The sequence below is a fragment of the Coloeus monedula genome (genome assembly GCF_965178545.1).
Source record: "Coloeus monedula genome assembly, chromosome: 2".
NCBI classification, from domain to species: domain Eukaryota; kingdom Metazoa; phylum Chordata; class Aves; order Passeriformes; family Corvidae; genus Coloeus; species Coloeus monedula.
In genome coordinates, this window is record NC_138782.1 from 117516048 (window position 1) to 117530613 (window position 14566).

Genomic DNA, 14566 nt, shown 5'->3' on the forward strand with positions numbered 1-14566 from the left:
TAATGGTGAATAATTACCAGTGAAAAGTACAAGTGAGACACCCATTTAAAGTGTAAATATATATTTTTTCAGTGTTTGGGATTGGAGCTAATTCTGTGCTTCACCCTGTCCTTTTGTGCACCTGCCAAAAGTCAGCAGTCATTTGCATGTATTTTTATTTAAAGCTGACTGGATGAAACAGGGCAAAATTAAATCCAAGCTTTAGTGAAGGGTCTGCTAAAAGCTGGCTCACAAGGGGAGCGTTGCTATTGACTTTCAGAGTGCAATCACCCCGTGCTCTTCAGATATATTTTTGTACACACAAGATTCACTTCACAATTTATCCCACCCCTGGCCCCTGCATGTCACACCTGTCACCTGCACACCTGCAGCATGACTAAACCTCCTGAAGAAAATGTGGTCTGAGGTTAGTCCAGCATGATTTCATTGAAGCTCAGAGGTGCTTTGAAAAGGAAAACTTACTACTGTGCATTTGCAAAACCTTTTAGTGCCTGCTTGCTGGGCAGCTTGGGCAGGAGACAATTTGGAAGCTGCCAGAGTCAGCGGAAAATTGTGGAGACAGGCTTTCCTAGGATTTTTCCTTCTTTTACTGGGTTTGCTTTTCTCTGGGTTCTGTTCAGATCCAATGTGGTCCTGCAAAAGAAAACCCACCAGAAAATGAAAACCCAAATAACCATGACAAAATAAGGTCTATGCCAATCCCCACAGAAGCTGAGGTGGCTGACGTAGGACGGTAGGGATGATGTGAACTCCGCTGTGGACCCTTTGCTTGCTGGAGCTTGCATGCTGTTCTTTTGGCAGTTGTCTCAAGCCCTGGGGGCTTTGGGGATGGTGCTTTCCCAGGGTTTTGATTGCTGGTTTTATTTTTCCTTGGAGCTCAGGTGTATTCTGGTGCAGAGAATCTCAGCCTGGTTTGAATGAGGAGAACTTGAGGCTATCCCAAATAGACGTGGGCAAACCTTTCACTGTGTGCAGAACGCATTTCCAGACCTTTGGGTACCGCTAGAGATTGTTGCAATCCACTTAATTCTTCATGAGCATGTTCAGAATCGCTTCATTGTTCTGTTGTGTTTGAACTTGGGAATAATGGTGTGGTGACTCTTTCCTGTTGAGGTGTGATGTGAAGAAAGGGAGGAGCCTTCCTGCTGTGCTGGATTTTGCCTGTGTTCAACCCTTGTTCCTTACTTGAAGCTCAGACAGTGGGATAATGAGAAAAATGGGAAAATAAGATGATGGATTGCTGCATATGTTCCATTGGTTCTTCACTGATGAGGAGGGACGCAATTGGTGACAATTAAAATAAATCTGCATAAACCATCTGGACCTCAGTGTATATTCGAACATGCACAGAACCCAATTGGAAAGTGATGTTGTTGATAAAATAATGTGGATATCATTTCCTGTCATATAATAAAAACCTAAAAACCAAACCAAACAAAACCAAGCCCTGGAAACGGAAAAAAATTATTTGAGAGCATAAATCTTCCTGTGCCCTCCCCATTCCTTTGGGACACATGCAGCAAGGCACTGTTTGAAAGCCAGGCACTTTGTAATCTGCGGAGTTAATTGGATTTGTGCAATGCTGTGTTTGTCAGATGGTCTCTTACAGCGAGCATAGAAAGTGGCCACGGTCTAAAAGTCATTGCAGATTTTTGGGTGACAGTACTCCTGGGTTTAGACCCCAGCTCTGCCACGAAGTTGCTGTGTAACCTTGGGCAAGTCATTTAACCTTTCTGTGCCTACAGTTTACCCATCTGTACATGGGTATAATAATATTTACCTACCTCACAGGGGTGTTGTGAGGCTTAAGTTAATGCGTGTGAGAGGTGCTGGAAGTGCACCGTGAAAATTTCATTCTTGCTGGGTTTGTGCTGTTGTGGGGGATGAGCAGTGAAGGGGTGGGTTACAACATGCAGAAGGAAAACCTGCTGGTGCTTGTCTTGAGAAAGTGATTTGAAGTCTTTTCTCTCCCCAAAAGCAAGGAACGGAGAAAATTGTTGTGCACCAACTGAACAGCCTTGCTTTCCTGGTCAAATATAACAGCACTATTTGCAATATTATTTTCTTACACAACAGGTGACCTTTCCCTTTTCCTTGCTGTTTCTGAAAACTTGAAACTAAAGATGACAAAAGTATTTCTGAACCTAACAGATTACTGATGAATACTTGAATTTCTTTAAAAGTTGCTCTCATCAGCCACGGTTAAATGTGCACTAACCTTTCAATCATCAGCTTCCATCTGAATACAGTGAAAAATTTGCTCACGCTGTTTTGGAATAGCCTGGACCTTATTTGGGAGGCTGGTAATGCTGAGGACTCTTGTAGGCATGGGAAAACTAGTGTCTCAACTGATACACACGTGAAAAAAAATCTTTTTTCTCTTTCTGTTTTTGCCTTTTAAGTTCCTTGACTGCCTAAGACAGCACAATAATTGCAGTTTACTTGTTTGTACAGTAGCTTCTTTTTTTGGTTTTTGAACTGTTTCCTTACACAAAGGGCGAAGGTGGGATGTGAAAGGAAAAAATAGACCCAATGCTGCTCCCGCGCAACTCTTCCCGAAGTCCCTGCTTTCCTGGAGAAAAAACCTGCGCCACATCTAGAGAGACCAGGCCAGGCTGCCTTCAGTGTCCTCCCACAGGCAAAACTTCCCTTGCCACCTGTGGGAGTTTTGGCTGTTGGTTCCATGTCCATTGAGGTGGATTCATCCCTGGTTGAGCCCCAAACCACTCGGGTGAAAGCTGGGATAATTTTCTTTAGAATGAGGGAAGGGATCCAGTTCATTGCTCCAAATGTCACCACTGGTCAGATGATTCAGAAGGGGAAAAACATGTGATAGAAAGCCTGGGGTTTAGGGGTTTTTTTGTGTTTTTATTGTCTAAGTGTCCTGACCATTATATGATGTCTCTTGTGGGAATGCAATGCCAGGCAGGAGTCCCTGCTCCCTTTTAGAGAAGCTTTGTGAAGTCTGCTCACGCACTCCGTATCTCCTTACTCAGGCAAAACTCCTGGGTTTTGTTGTTGGGTCTCCTTTTCTCTCCTGAGTAAGGACTGTGGAGTTTGGTCTGTTTGGGATCACTGGGAGGTGTTTCAGGTGGCCGTTTGTCTTCTCTGGCCCAAGACTTGCTTTGCATGAAGCAAGAAGGAAACTCTGTCTTGATCTGCCACGTACCTTCCCTGTCCCTTCTCCTACCCACCATGAGGAGGGAGTTCAAAATCTTCTGGCTACAGGGGCCAGGCTCTTCCACCTGAATTTCCAGGCAGCTGCACATCTTCCTGCTGGGGCAGAGCAAATTTAGAAGCCCCACTCCTGCAGATGGGCCGTCGCTCATCCGCATCAGCTTTGGGTCTGCTCCTTCCCCGTCCTTCTCCCCAGCCATTTCTTTGCCCTGTTTTAAGCACTCAGCTAGGTGCTTCTGGGTCCTTTTTACTGCTTCTGTTCCAAAAAAATTTTTAAAAAAAGATTGAAGTTGGGAAAAAACAGCAATGTAACTCCTTCGGTGCTATGCTAACTACTTACTTTGTTTGACCCAACCAAATGCTGGCCAACAAACAGATATTCCCTCTTTGTCCTAAAAAGCACCGCACATCTGTGTCTTGAACAGGGATGGACTGAGAGGGCTGAGAGAGGGCAAGTGTGGTTTTGAAAGCAATTAAAGTCTCATGTGTATCTGGTAAAGCAGAAAGATGTAGGTACAGACTGCTTTCAAAGCTCGTTGTCGCCCACCTTGTGGAATTAAATAGGATATAGCCTATCAGGTATTGAGGGCATTATATATATATATATATTAAAAAAAAAAAAAAGTTCTCTTTATGGATAAATCACCCTTTAATTCTCCTGAAGTTGTGCTGTTTAACAGGGAAACCACCTGGCTGTGCTTGCACCCAGTTGTTTTGGTATGACCCACTTCAGCAGTGAGAGTATAAAAGCAGGAAGAGAAAGAATTCCTCCTACTATATAATAAGCCTGAAGTGATGTGGGTGCCGATGAATTTTCAGGATTAAAGGGACTAATCAACATGTATGTCTGAGTCTATATCCCCAGTCCCGTGGAAATAGGTGAGCATACATGCCATGTTACTGCAGCAGTATATATGTTTTAATATATATGAACGCATTGTGAATTCCAAAGGGCTTTTTCGAGATGAGGAAGGTCATTCCTGGTGAGAGGTGCTAGCAATTTGGGATTTGCAAGCAGGGTTGAAATAAACATTCCTTGTAGGGGCTTATTTTTTTTTTTTTTTTTAAATTAAAATACCATCAGAAACTTAAGGTCCTGAGGAAATGCTGTCCACCTGATCTTCCACTTCTTAAGAAATTTGGAAGCCAAACTCAGACCAAACATCAGGGCCAAATGCAGCGTCAGGATAAATCAGTAGAGCTCCACTGATGGCTAGGTGCCTCCTTACACTATCTATGCTGAAAATAGTAATTTCTAGTGGTGTTGGGGAGCCCAAAAGGGGCCCTATTGGTCTTTTTCTTCACCTGTGACAATAGATTTTGTGTTTGAGCTTGTAGAGTTTGTTAAACCCCAGGCAAAACTTGGGCAAAAGCAGGAGTATCTTTCCAAGAGGAGCCATCTGAGTGTAGCCTACCCCTGATCTTTATGGGGGCTTTGTAGTCCCTGGCTTTAGCTGAGGAAGAGAAGATTTCTCCTTTCATTTCAGTGCAGTATCAGCACTGCAATGAGAAGCGCCCTGTCAACAGAGGCAGCAAACAGGGCCCTCCTTTGCAGGGACTAAACCCTTCAAATGTGATTTCAAGCCCTTAAAATTCAAATGCCAAACACCACTTGAAGGGAATGATTATTGTTTTGCCTCCAGATGTCATTCCCGTTCATCAATCACAAGGACAAGCAGCTCATATTTTCCTTTCTAGCTGTATTTACCAATAAAACTCGCTGCCAGTGCCAGAACCTCCGCCCCTCAGCCCCAGCTGAACGCCACCTGCACACCACCCCCGCCTTTCCTCCCCTTCTTCTACTCTAAAAGCAAACACTGTTCCTTCCTAACTAGGGAAGATCCAGGACAAATGCCAGCTGATTACACCTGCAATCTGTTCGCTTGAGGGGTTGGTTTCAGTTTCTGAGGGCACGCGAGTACACACGGGGACACAACGCCCGCAGGAATTTCAGTAGCCTGAAGCTGAAGCCTCTTGACTTCCACTGTGTGATTCTTGGGGTTGTCCCATGCAAGGTCAAGGAGTTGGACTTCCATGACCCTTGTGGGTCCCTTCCAACTCAGGATACTCTGTGATTCTATGAGCTGACACCCTAGGAGAAACCAGAGACCAAGTGTTCCCTCAAATTACTTCAGTTTCACACCATTCCCACAGAAACTGTTTTTTTCAATAATTATTGAAATCTGGGTATCAGTCAATGAATTCATGATAGATAAGTAGTAGGGAAAGTGGACTGGTTTGCACTTATCCACAGAGTTCCCAGAACCACTCGAGCAATTAAACAAGCCTTAAATTGGATGTGATTGCGGTTATTTGGAGGAGAGCTGTGATGTGTATTTTCTGAAGGAGCATCTAAGTAGGTATCACAGCCAAATCCCTTTGTCTCCCATCTTTTCTGTGTTGGGAGAGTGAGAGGGAAAAATTTTACTTTGAACATCAAAGATTTCCATTAGTTACAAAAGGTGCCCCCTCCCAAAATGGATCTAAAACTCAAGGGGTTTTTTGTGGAAAATATTTTCCTATCGAAAAAAATCAATGGTTCTGGCTACTGTTTCTGCTCTGCAAACTTTTACCATTCCAGCCTTTTGTTCCAATGAGGAATGGAAATTAGTTTTAAAAGTGTTTTATTTACTCAGGGAAGGACTATTTCATATCTCGGTCTGGTGGCTCCTGTCACTGGGCCAAGTTCAGACCATTCCACTAAAGCTGATGTGGCCACCCAGTACGAAACTGGTATGAGATAACAGGTGGGGTGAGGTTCCTGCCTGGTTTTCTGCGTGTTCCTTGTTCCACGCTAATAGGGATGTTCTCGGGAATCTAACAGAATGCTCCATGGGGGAGTTGTTCCCCTAAAACCAGGATAATCACGGGAAAGCTCTATATTTTGGAGGCTTTGAATGATTTTCTGGTTGCAAGGAAATGTCATTCCTGTGGTGTGAATATTTTTGGATTTATTTTGAAAATCATGGTGCCTGAAGATCCATGTTCTCTCTCCATCTCTGCCATGGGCTGTTGTTTGGGAAAGCCAAGGGGATTTTAGGGTTGTGTCTGCTGGCAGGTGTAAGGTGTTCCCTTAGTGCCACTGGCCTGTTTTCCAGGGCATGTGATATGGGAATGGTCAGTCTGTTGCCACCTCCATCCCTGGATCCCTGGAGGTGTTGCAATGTGCATTTAAAGATCTTCGTCAATCCTACTTCTTGCAAAGCTCTTCCGACTGAAAGGAATCCTAAAAGTCCACGGAAATCTCTCAAATGAGCTGTCGTCCTAGGAACGTTTTTGATTAGTGAATTTTGACAGTACCGGAAAATTGGCACAGCCACAGAGAATAGCACAATTTAAATACTTCTATTGCAGAAGTGCCACTTTTCCCATAAACATTGAAATTCGACTAATCACTACTGGAACTCGTTCACACTCAAAACCTGGAAAACACTCTTGCACTTGATTGCTCAGATAAAGCTTACTCAAGGAAATCCAACAAATTCCCCAATCACTACAAAGTGGTAAAAATAAGCTGTTAGAACAGGACACCTGGGGGCTTGGGGGGTTTTTTGCCCCTTGTTTCATCTGTAACCTGGGAGAGGAAAAGGTTCCCTCACAAGGGTGATGGGAGGATTATTTAGACAATGTTGGTGAAGTGCTTCCAGACCTTAACATCAAAAGTGGGACCATGGTGGTGCTGGGCAGAGCAGGACAAATCAACCACGTCACCTTCCCCTTGTCCCCATGTGGCTCAGCGCACACAAACAGGCAGGTTGATCTGAAATGTCACAGTAAGATTTTGGGAAGTGTTTTTCTCCTTCCCCTGAAATGTCCCGTACTCCCTGTGGGGGAAGTCAACTGAGAAACCGGGGATTTAGCACAGTCCTGTTGGGTCATGGAGTTGTTGGCAGAGATGGAAAGAGCACGTGGGTCATCAGGTGCATTCCCAAGAGTTCATGCCACAGGCATCCCTGTGTCTTGTTCTCCTACTTTAAATCCTGTCTGGCTGAAAAAATTCCAAAGAAGAATTCTGCTCACCCCAGACCCTCTCAATCAGGTGCATCAGGCAGGAATAATGGCCTAAGCTTTCCTAGTAAAAAGTACATTTTTTGTTAACTAAGCTTGAAACTTACTCATGCCCATGCCTTGAATTTGCCTTACAAACCAAACTCAGCCCATTCTGAACCCAGGTCCTTCACCCAAAGTTGTCCCTCCAGTGCCATTCTGACCCAGTGTGGCTTGCAGGTGAAGATGCCCATCCATCCAAGTTAGGATCAAGGATTTTCAGTTCATCTGGAAGAAGTTGACTCCTTCCTAGGTCATTTCTGCACCTGAGCCAGCGTTCCAGAGATTCTAGAAAGACTGGGATCCAAATTAGATGCCCAAAAGTTGATCTCAATGACCAAGGAAAACTACATCAAGTCCTGCTGCAGGCAACTCTGTTTGTCCCCCACAGCGGTGTCCCAACACCATTCGTGGCTTCTACCAGCAGGCCAAACACACGGTGCTTGGGTGACATGGGGCTGCCCCCAACCCCTGCTCTGAGCTGGCCAGAAGTGGCTGGGGCCAGTCCTGCCCCTCCTCTATGTCCAGTGAGCAAATTTCCACCAAACTCATCGGCGTTGTCCTTGACTCGGCGTGATGCCGCTGACAGCGGGGGCAGGCTGCTTGTCAGTAGCTGTCGGAAGAGTTCGGGATTTTCAGATGGGATGGGCTGACAGGTGTCAACACAATGCAAAACCTGTGCTCTTAACTTGGCACAGAGTGCCTGCAAGTCTCTTCTTTTTCTTTTTGACCACCAAGCAATGACCTTATGCACAGGGAGCCCGTTGGTGATGGGCAGTGTCTGCTGCAACTTCTCATTTTGCAGGAGGGCTCTGAGGATGTGCTCTGGCCTATTCCCAGCTCTTCCTCTCCTTTCTACATCTTGGAGAGCAACGTGCTTGAGTGTGAGTTTATGAGCAGAAGAAACAGAACAAGGGCCAACGCAAAAGTTTAGTGCAGTGGAAATGTTGATTGAGTAAGGACAGAATGAGAAGCACAGGCTAAGACCTCAGAAAACCAGATCTTTGAGGGTTTCATTTCTGCCTCAGCCTTGCAGGACTTCTGTCAACCTATCAAAATTGTTGCCTGTGTCCAGGAAAATTTATTCTCTGGGCTCCCAGGGAGTGACAGATTGAGATATTCAGGGCAGGGCTCTGCAGAGGGATGAGATCAGACTCGCTGAGCGCCTTCGACTTCCCCTGGTTTAGTGGGAGCTGAAGGCATCCAGCACATCCTGGGAGGCAGCCCATGGCAGGCTGTGCCCTCTTTGTTTTAGATTATTCCTTGAGTGCTCAAAGTTCAATCCTGCTTTTCTTCTATCGGTGCAGGAGTGTTGAACACGGCACAATGAGGCCGTTTGAATTTAGGAAGGCCCTTAAAAAGTGTCCAGAGTGCTACCTAAGAGCTCGTAAAATCAATGTGCCCCTCAAAAGACCAAAGTCTGGTCTCAATTTCACCATCAGCCACCCTGCATAAACCCCAATTTTTTTCTGGGAAAACCCTGTTTTTTCTGTCATCAGCGAGGCCAGAATTCGGCCTGGCCCCACCTGCCTTCATTAACTCCACCAAGCTCTTTATTTTTGTTGATGATGGCAATGTTAGGGCAGCAACATTTCAACTCTCAAAGCCTCGTGGTGCCTTTTCTTGTGGTGCTCACCCTTCACAGGACTTCAGTCAAGGCAACCACTTGCATCCAGCAGCAACGCCAGTACTTCTCTGTATTAGGTGCCAGTGCAGTAACAGACTTTAATGTATACTTCTATAAATATAGATAGATAGATAGATTGCTATAGTTATAATTATATATATATAATTGAGGTTCTGATGCCGCTGTCTGGGGAATGGACCATTCCTCTGCAGGATTAACACTGCTCCAGTGAAATCAACAGCTCAGCGTCCTGTAAAGTGTTACAACCTTGGCAAGGAGCTTCTCTTTCCCATGGGTTTTTGTTTTCCAGCTTCCTTCTCCCCTCCCGACTCCCAGAAACGCTCTCAGTGAAAGATGCTGTTTCACACCATAGAAATTTCTCATAGAAATCTCCCCAGCTGATACCACGAGGCCACGTCTTCCCCCTAACATGGAATTGGGAGGTCTCCCCTTGCCGTGGAAGGAGGATGATGGGGTCGGTGGGGCAGCATCCCAGGGGAGCATCCCAGGGCGGCATCCTTGCCTTTCCTTTGCACCTTGTGGCAAGCGGTGTTATTCCCCCAGCCCGAGCAAAACCATCCACTGTCGAGCCTCTCCATCTCAGCTGCCCCAGCAACTTGGTGTATTTTTTTCCTCTGTGGATGCTCGGTTTTCTGTGCTGCTGCCCCAGCCCTCGCTGGCAGGCAGGAGGGAAGCTGGCGAAGGCTTTGCTCACACAAGCAGTTCTGCCTGACTTCAGGGGGGAGAGGGTTTTTTTTTCAAAGGACTGCTGGGTTGGGTCAATCATCCCCTTATTGTTACCTTTGAAGTATTGCTGAAACTAGAGAGAGATGATAGAACAGATGTGGAGTGAAGGTATTTTTTCCTAAAGGGAACAACACCAATAATACTGTAAAAGGTGCTAGAATCAAACCTCATTTTATATACTTTGGTTCTTAGAGATAAAAAAAATAAAACACACAGTATTCTTCCTGTGCAGCCTTACTGTAGATTGTTATAACCAACTCATTATCCAAAAGACAAAAAAAAAAAGTGAAAAGGTTAAAAAAGGACAAAAATGAAGCGATCCTGTATAAAGTGTAACAAATATGACTTTCCTATATAAATATAAATGATCAGACGTATATTAAAATGCACTTGAGACAGGCAGCAAGCGTGAAAAGCTTTTGAAGTATCTTTTTTAATGTACAACACCTGTCTTTTTTTGTTTGGCTGGTGCAAGAGGGAATGTGCCAAGTTGCTCTTATTTCCTTTTCATTCCATTTGTGATTTTTGGGAAAAGGACAGAGGGTTGGAAAGAGGATGGGAGATTTAGCTGGGACAGAAACTTGGAATATTCATCTCAATTTTATTTGTTTTGTTTTGTTTCATTGTTAGTTTACAACGTTGGTGGCAGTGTTTGACCTCACACCCCATTTCTCAAATGCTTTTGAAAGCTTTGCTGCCTGCCCCAGGTGCTGAACATAACTCTTACCTCAAGAACACCTACTAAAAAAAAGAAAAAAGTCAATTGTTTTTTCCCATCTCTGGAAAATTATTGTAAACAAATAACAGCAACAATAGAAAAAAAAATTTTAAAAAGCAAACAACCAGCAGTGAATGAAGGAATGAAAATTAAAAACAGAAAGAAGTCAAAGCAGAGGTTTGGTGATCAAACCGAGCCATTCTGGTGCTTTTCCCCTTTTTGTGTTGCTAATGATCAAAATTACATGAGATGGGCTTAGACAAGTCTGTGGTCTTAGGATGTAGCAAAAAATGTATTTAAAAAGAAAACGAATTTGCATGGAACAAACTCTGATGGAACCTTTAAAGAATGGCTGTTTCAGTGTCAGATGTTTAATGTTAGCATGTGTGTGTGCTGTAAATACCTTTTCATGTGTGACATGTACAGTTGACTGAGGAAAAAAAAAAGTATGGAACCGAACAAAAAAGAATAATAATCAAATACTATTTTATCAGATGATGCACTTTTTCACCTTGATGAGAAGCCACTGTTCACAACTATGCAATCTTCCAGTTTCTCTCTCTATCTCCTCTCTCCAACCTCAAATTTCCCAACTATTTTCCATAACTTAAACCGTTTTTTCTTTTGTACAAAGAAACACAAAAAGTTCCAAACTCTGGTTCAAGGTGAGAGTGCTACTGTGACTTTTCTCAAACAATAAGAGCTAACAAACAGACAAACAAAAGGGGTTTGGTTTTGTTTTTAAGAAAAAGGAGGTTCGGACATGACCCTCTTTATGTTCTCTAAGTGAATCGATGTTTTCTACATGTGCCAGGCTTCTGTTGACTGTTTTTTGGGTTTGATTTTCTTTCTTGATTCATTTCTCTCTCTCGGGTTTTAGAATTTTTTTTTTTTATTATTTGTTTCCTTATGTATTTTTTTTTTTTAATTCTAGTTTTGTATTGTAGGTATTGGGGATGTGAAGATGAAGGTGAAATTTGGCTTAACTCCAAGTGTTTTAGTACATGTGTGTGCTATATGTACATAGTTTTCTACATAGAAAATTTTACGCGCTTTTTAACGCACTTTACGACTTGTATGTACAAAGTTGTCTATATAGAAAATGTAGTGAGTGTCCCCCGAGCCTCAAAGAAGAGCCTTTTGATTCCATGATTTACCAGGAGTTCAGGTGTTTGAGTATCTCACGTGTGTGTGTGTGTGTGTGTGTGTGTGTATTATATACTATATTATATATTATAGAAATATATAATAGCCTATGTCCACGTGAGGGTGTGTATAATATAGACACACATCGAAACCCAGGATCGTGCCCATCTACACCATCCAAATAGAGGTTTTGTAGTTCTTTAAGCTGTAATAAATAGCCTGGCTCTACTGGGAAAAATTCCCCCTGTCCTTAGGTGAAAGGTAGAAAATTGCCCCGTTATTCACAGCGAATATTCCTGAGGGGGAATCAGTCTTTATAACTTTTCTTTCCCCAACCCAGTTTGCCACGGAGAGAGCGTTGGGGAGGAAACAGGGTCGTCCAGTGATGAGCTCAGGAAACCACGTGGCCACCAGAGGTGGCTGCCCTGTCCCCCGCCCACCACCGGCTCCCCTGCGGCTTCAAGCACGTTGCTCCCACCTCTCTGTGCCTGCCACACGGGGGTTGCCAATGCTGACCAAGCCTTTAAGCACTTTGCACTCGCGGTCCTCCTCGGCACATCCCGCGGGGTCCCTCTCCGTGCCGATGGGAGGCGATTCGAACCAGTTTACGGTGAGTTCTTCACCAGCCTGCCCCTTGGCCTCCAGCTCTCTTCTGTTCAGGAAGCTCACTGATGCTTCCTTTGACCTTCATCAGCTCATTTTTATCTTCCTGCTGTGCTTCTCCTTCCTTCCACTCAAGGCTTCCCCGTCCTTGGGAGCCATGGCCCACTGTGGTGACACTCTTCAAATCCTTTTATCAGACTCTCCTCAGCCACAGCTTGGCTGAGGGCAAAATCCTGGATTGCTGCTGTCAACCCATTCTTATCCCATATACTACACACAGACCCCATGGTCTGGATCCTTATGGATGCCTTCCAACTTGAGCTATTCTGTGGTTCAATGATCCTGTGACCTTGAATTTCTTGGGGTGGGAGAGATGAAACCCCTTTTCCGACTCACTGCACGCCTAATTTAGTGAAGCTCTTCCAAGTGACCAAGGAACAGCTGTAGATACCACAAGATCCCTTTCTGAAGCTGGTAAAAGTGGAAGGGAGGAAGGGAATGGATTTATGGCATCTCTTCCACGTATCAGTGGGAACACAAGTGTCCACATCATTCTGTGGTAGCACGGGTGCTTCTTCCAGCCAATCTTTCGCATTTGGATCCTCACCAAGAACTTCATGTGAGTTTTCCTGCTCAAGTTACAGCCACATTTACCTGAAAACAACCGTAGTTGAAAGGCTGGATGCCGGCATCTGCAGTCTGTGTTAATGATTATTAATGATTAATTTAATGATTAATCAGTATTTTTCAGAGAGAGTATTTTTCCCCCCTGGCTCACTTTAAGTTTGAATTTCCATCCCTGAAAATGCAGTGCTGAGAGGCCAAGTGGAGTCATCCTCTGCCCCAGTTTCTGCTAAAGTTTTAAGGAAAAAAAATTAGGATACTTTCCTAATTGCTAAATTCAGCGAGCAGAGGAACCTAGAAGGCAAGTTTGACTCAACCTCTAATCCTGCAGCTAAAATCTTTCAAGTTCATACACTCCAGTTCTTAAAGGAAGTATCTTGCAAAGGCTGCTTGTTCCATGACTCACCAAGAAAATCTGTTAGGGGAGGAAATGTAAGGAAGACGCTTGGCAATACATTTTTCCTTTCTGTGTTACCCAGCCCCTTCAAAGCAAAGCAAGGCATCCTTTAGAGTCACAATGAAAGCAGAATTTTGTTTCAGTTCCAAATGGCTTTTTTGGTGACATGAAAACCCAAATCTTTAGCAGTGTCTTTGGGAAAGAGCAGGAGAAATTCACTTTGTGGACAAGCATAAAGTCGCTTACAGCTTCCAGAACTTAAGAGAGGGTGTATTTCTCGACATCTCCCCCCTTCCCAGGTGAGAATGATTGCCCAAAGTTCTCTATCTATGAGCATGGGATTCAATCCTCTAATTTAGCCAGAAGATCTGGGTGTCCCATCAGTTATCAAGGTCCATTCCATACTCAAGGAAGACAGCCAGGTAGGGAATAGGGATTCATCCCAGTTGATTTCAGGTCTTTTGTGTGGCCTTTATTTGGTTATGTTTAGGGGAGCTGAATCCCATCCAAAGTGGACAGGATTTGCCATGCTTCCAAGACACTTCCCACCATGGCTTTTCATGAAAATTTTGTACTCTGCTAATGAACATTCAAAATTATTTCCTTCAACACAGCTCTGGAATCAGGAATTTGGCTTTGCAGCCCCTGCCAAAGTGGCACATCCACATCAGGCACTCCCCTCCCAAGACTAAAGATATCAGGATGTAATTCAGTGTGGGACCCGCTTAAGAAATGGGGGAACTTGATTTTCTTAAGTGCTACACACTTCCTGTGACTGCCTTCTGGTCACTGTAGAGGTTCCCAAAAATCTCTTGGAAATGAATGCAACAAGCAATAACCTTCTGTGTGTTTTCCTAAAGGATAAGGTCATTCTCCAACAGTGACTTGTTCAATTCACACAGCGACCTGGTAACAGGCGCAGTGGTTTCTCCTCCTGCTCGTTTGCAATTTGTTCTGGTCAATTCTCCTCATTTTCTTTAATCCAGCCATGACATTGTAAATGATAGGAGGATAAAGCTCTCATTGCCACTGTTTGCAGGACAGCTGGGGAATCCTGCTTCTTCCAGGGTGCCACTTCCTACCTTTGCAAGAAGATTAGGAGATGTTTGAGCAGCAGCAAAGGGGCTTCCTAGTCTGGAAAATCCAACTTGCTTTTGTCTGTGTTGGACATAAAGCACTGAGGGTTCCTTACATTCCTGATAATTCATGGCTCCCGAATGATATGAGGGTACCAGGTCCATCCTTTGCTGCATGTGCCACCTCATGGCTGAAGGTGGTCCAATGGCCTAAAGAACTTTTACCAACCATCCCTGTGCTGGAAATACATTGGAAATGTTTTCCTGGATCCAGCCTGGCTTCCCCTGGCTAACATTAAACCCACAGCTTCTCATGTCTGTGTCTTTCCACCTGTGGAAGGAAGCACCAGGTACACGTTGTCCTGGGTTGACAGGCTAAATTTAAAAGCCCAAGGCTATCCCAA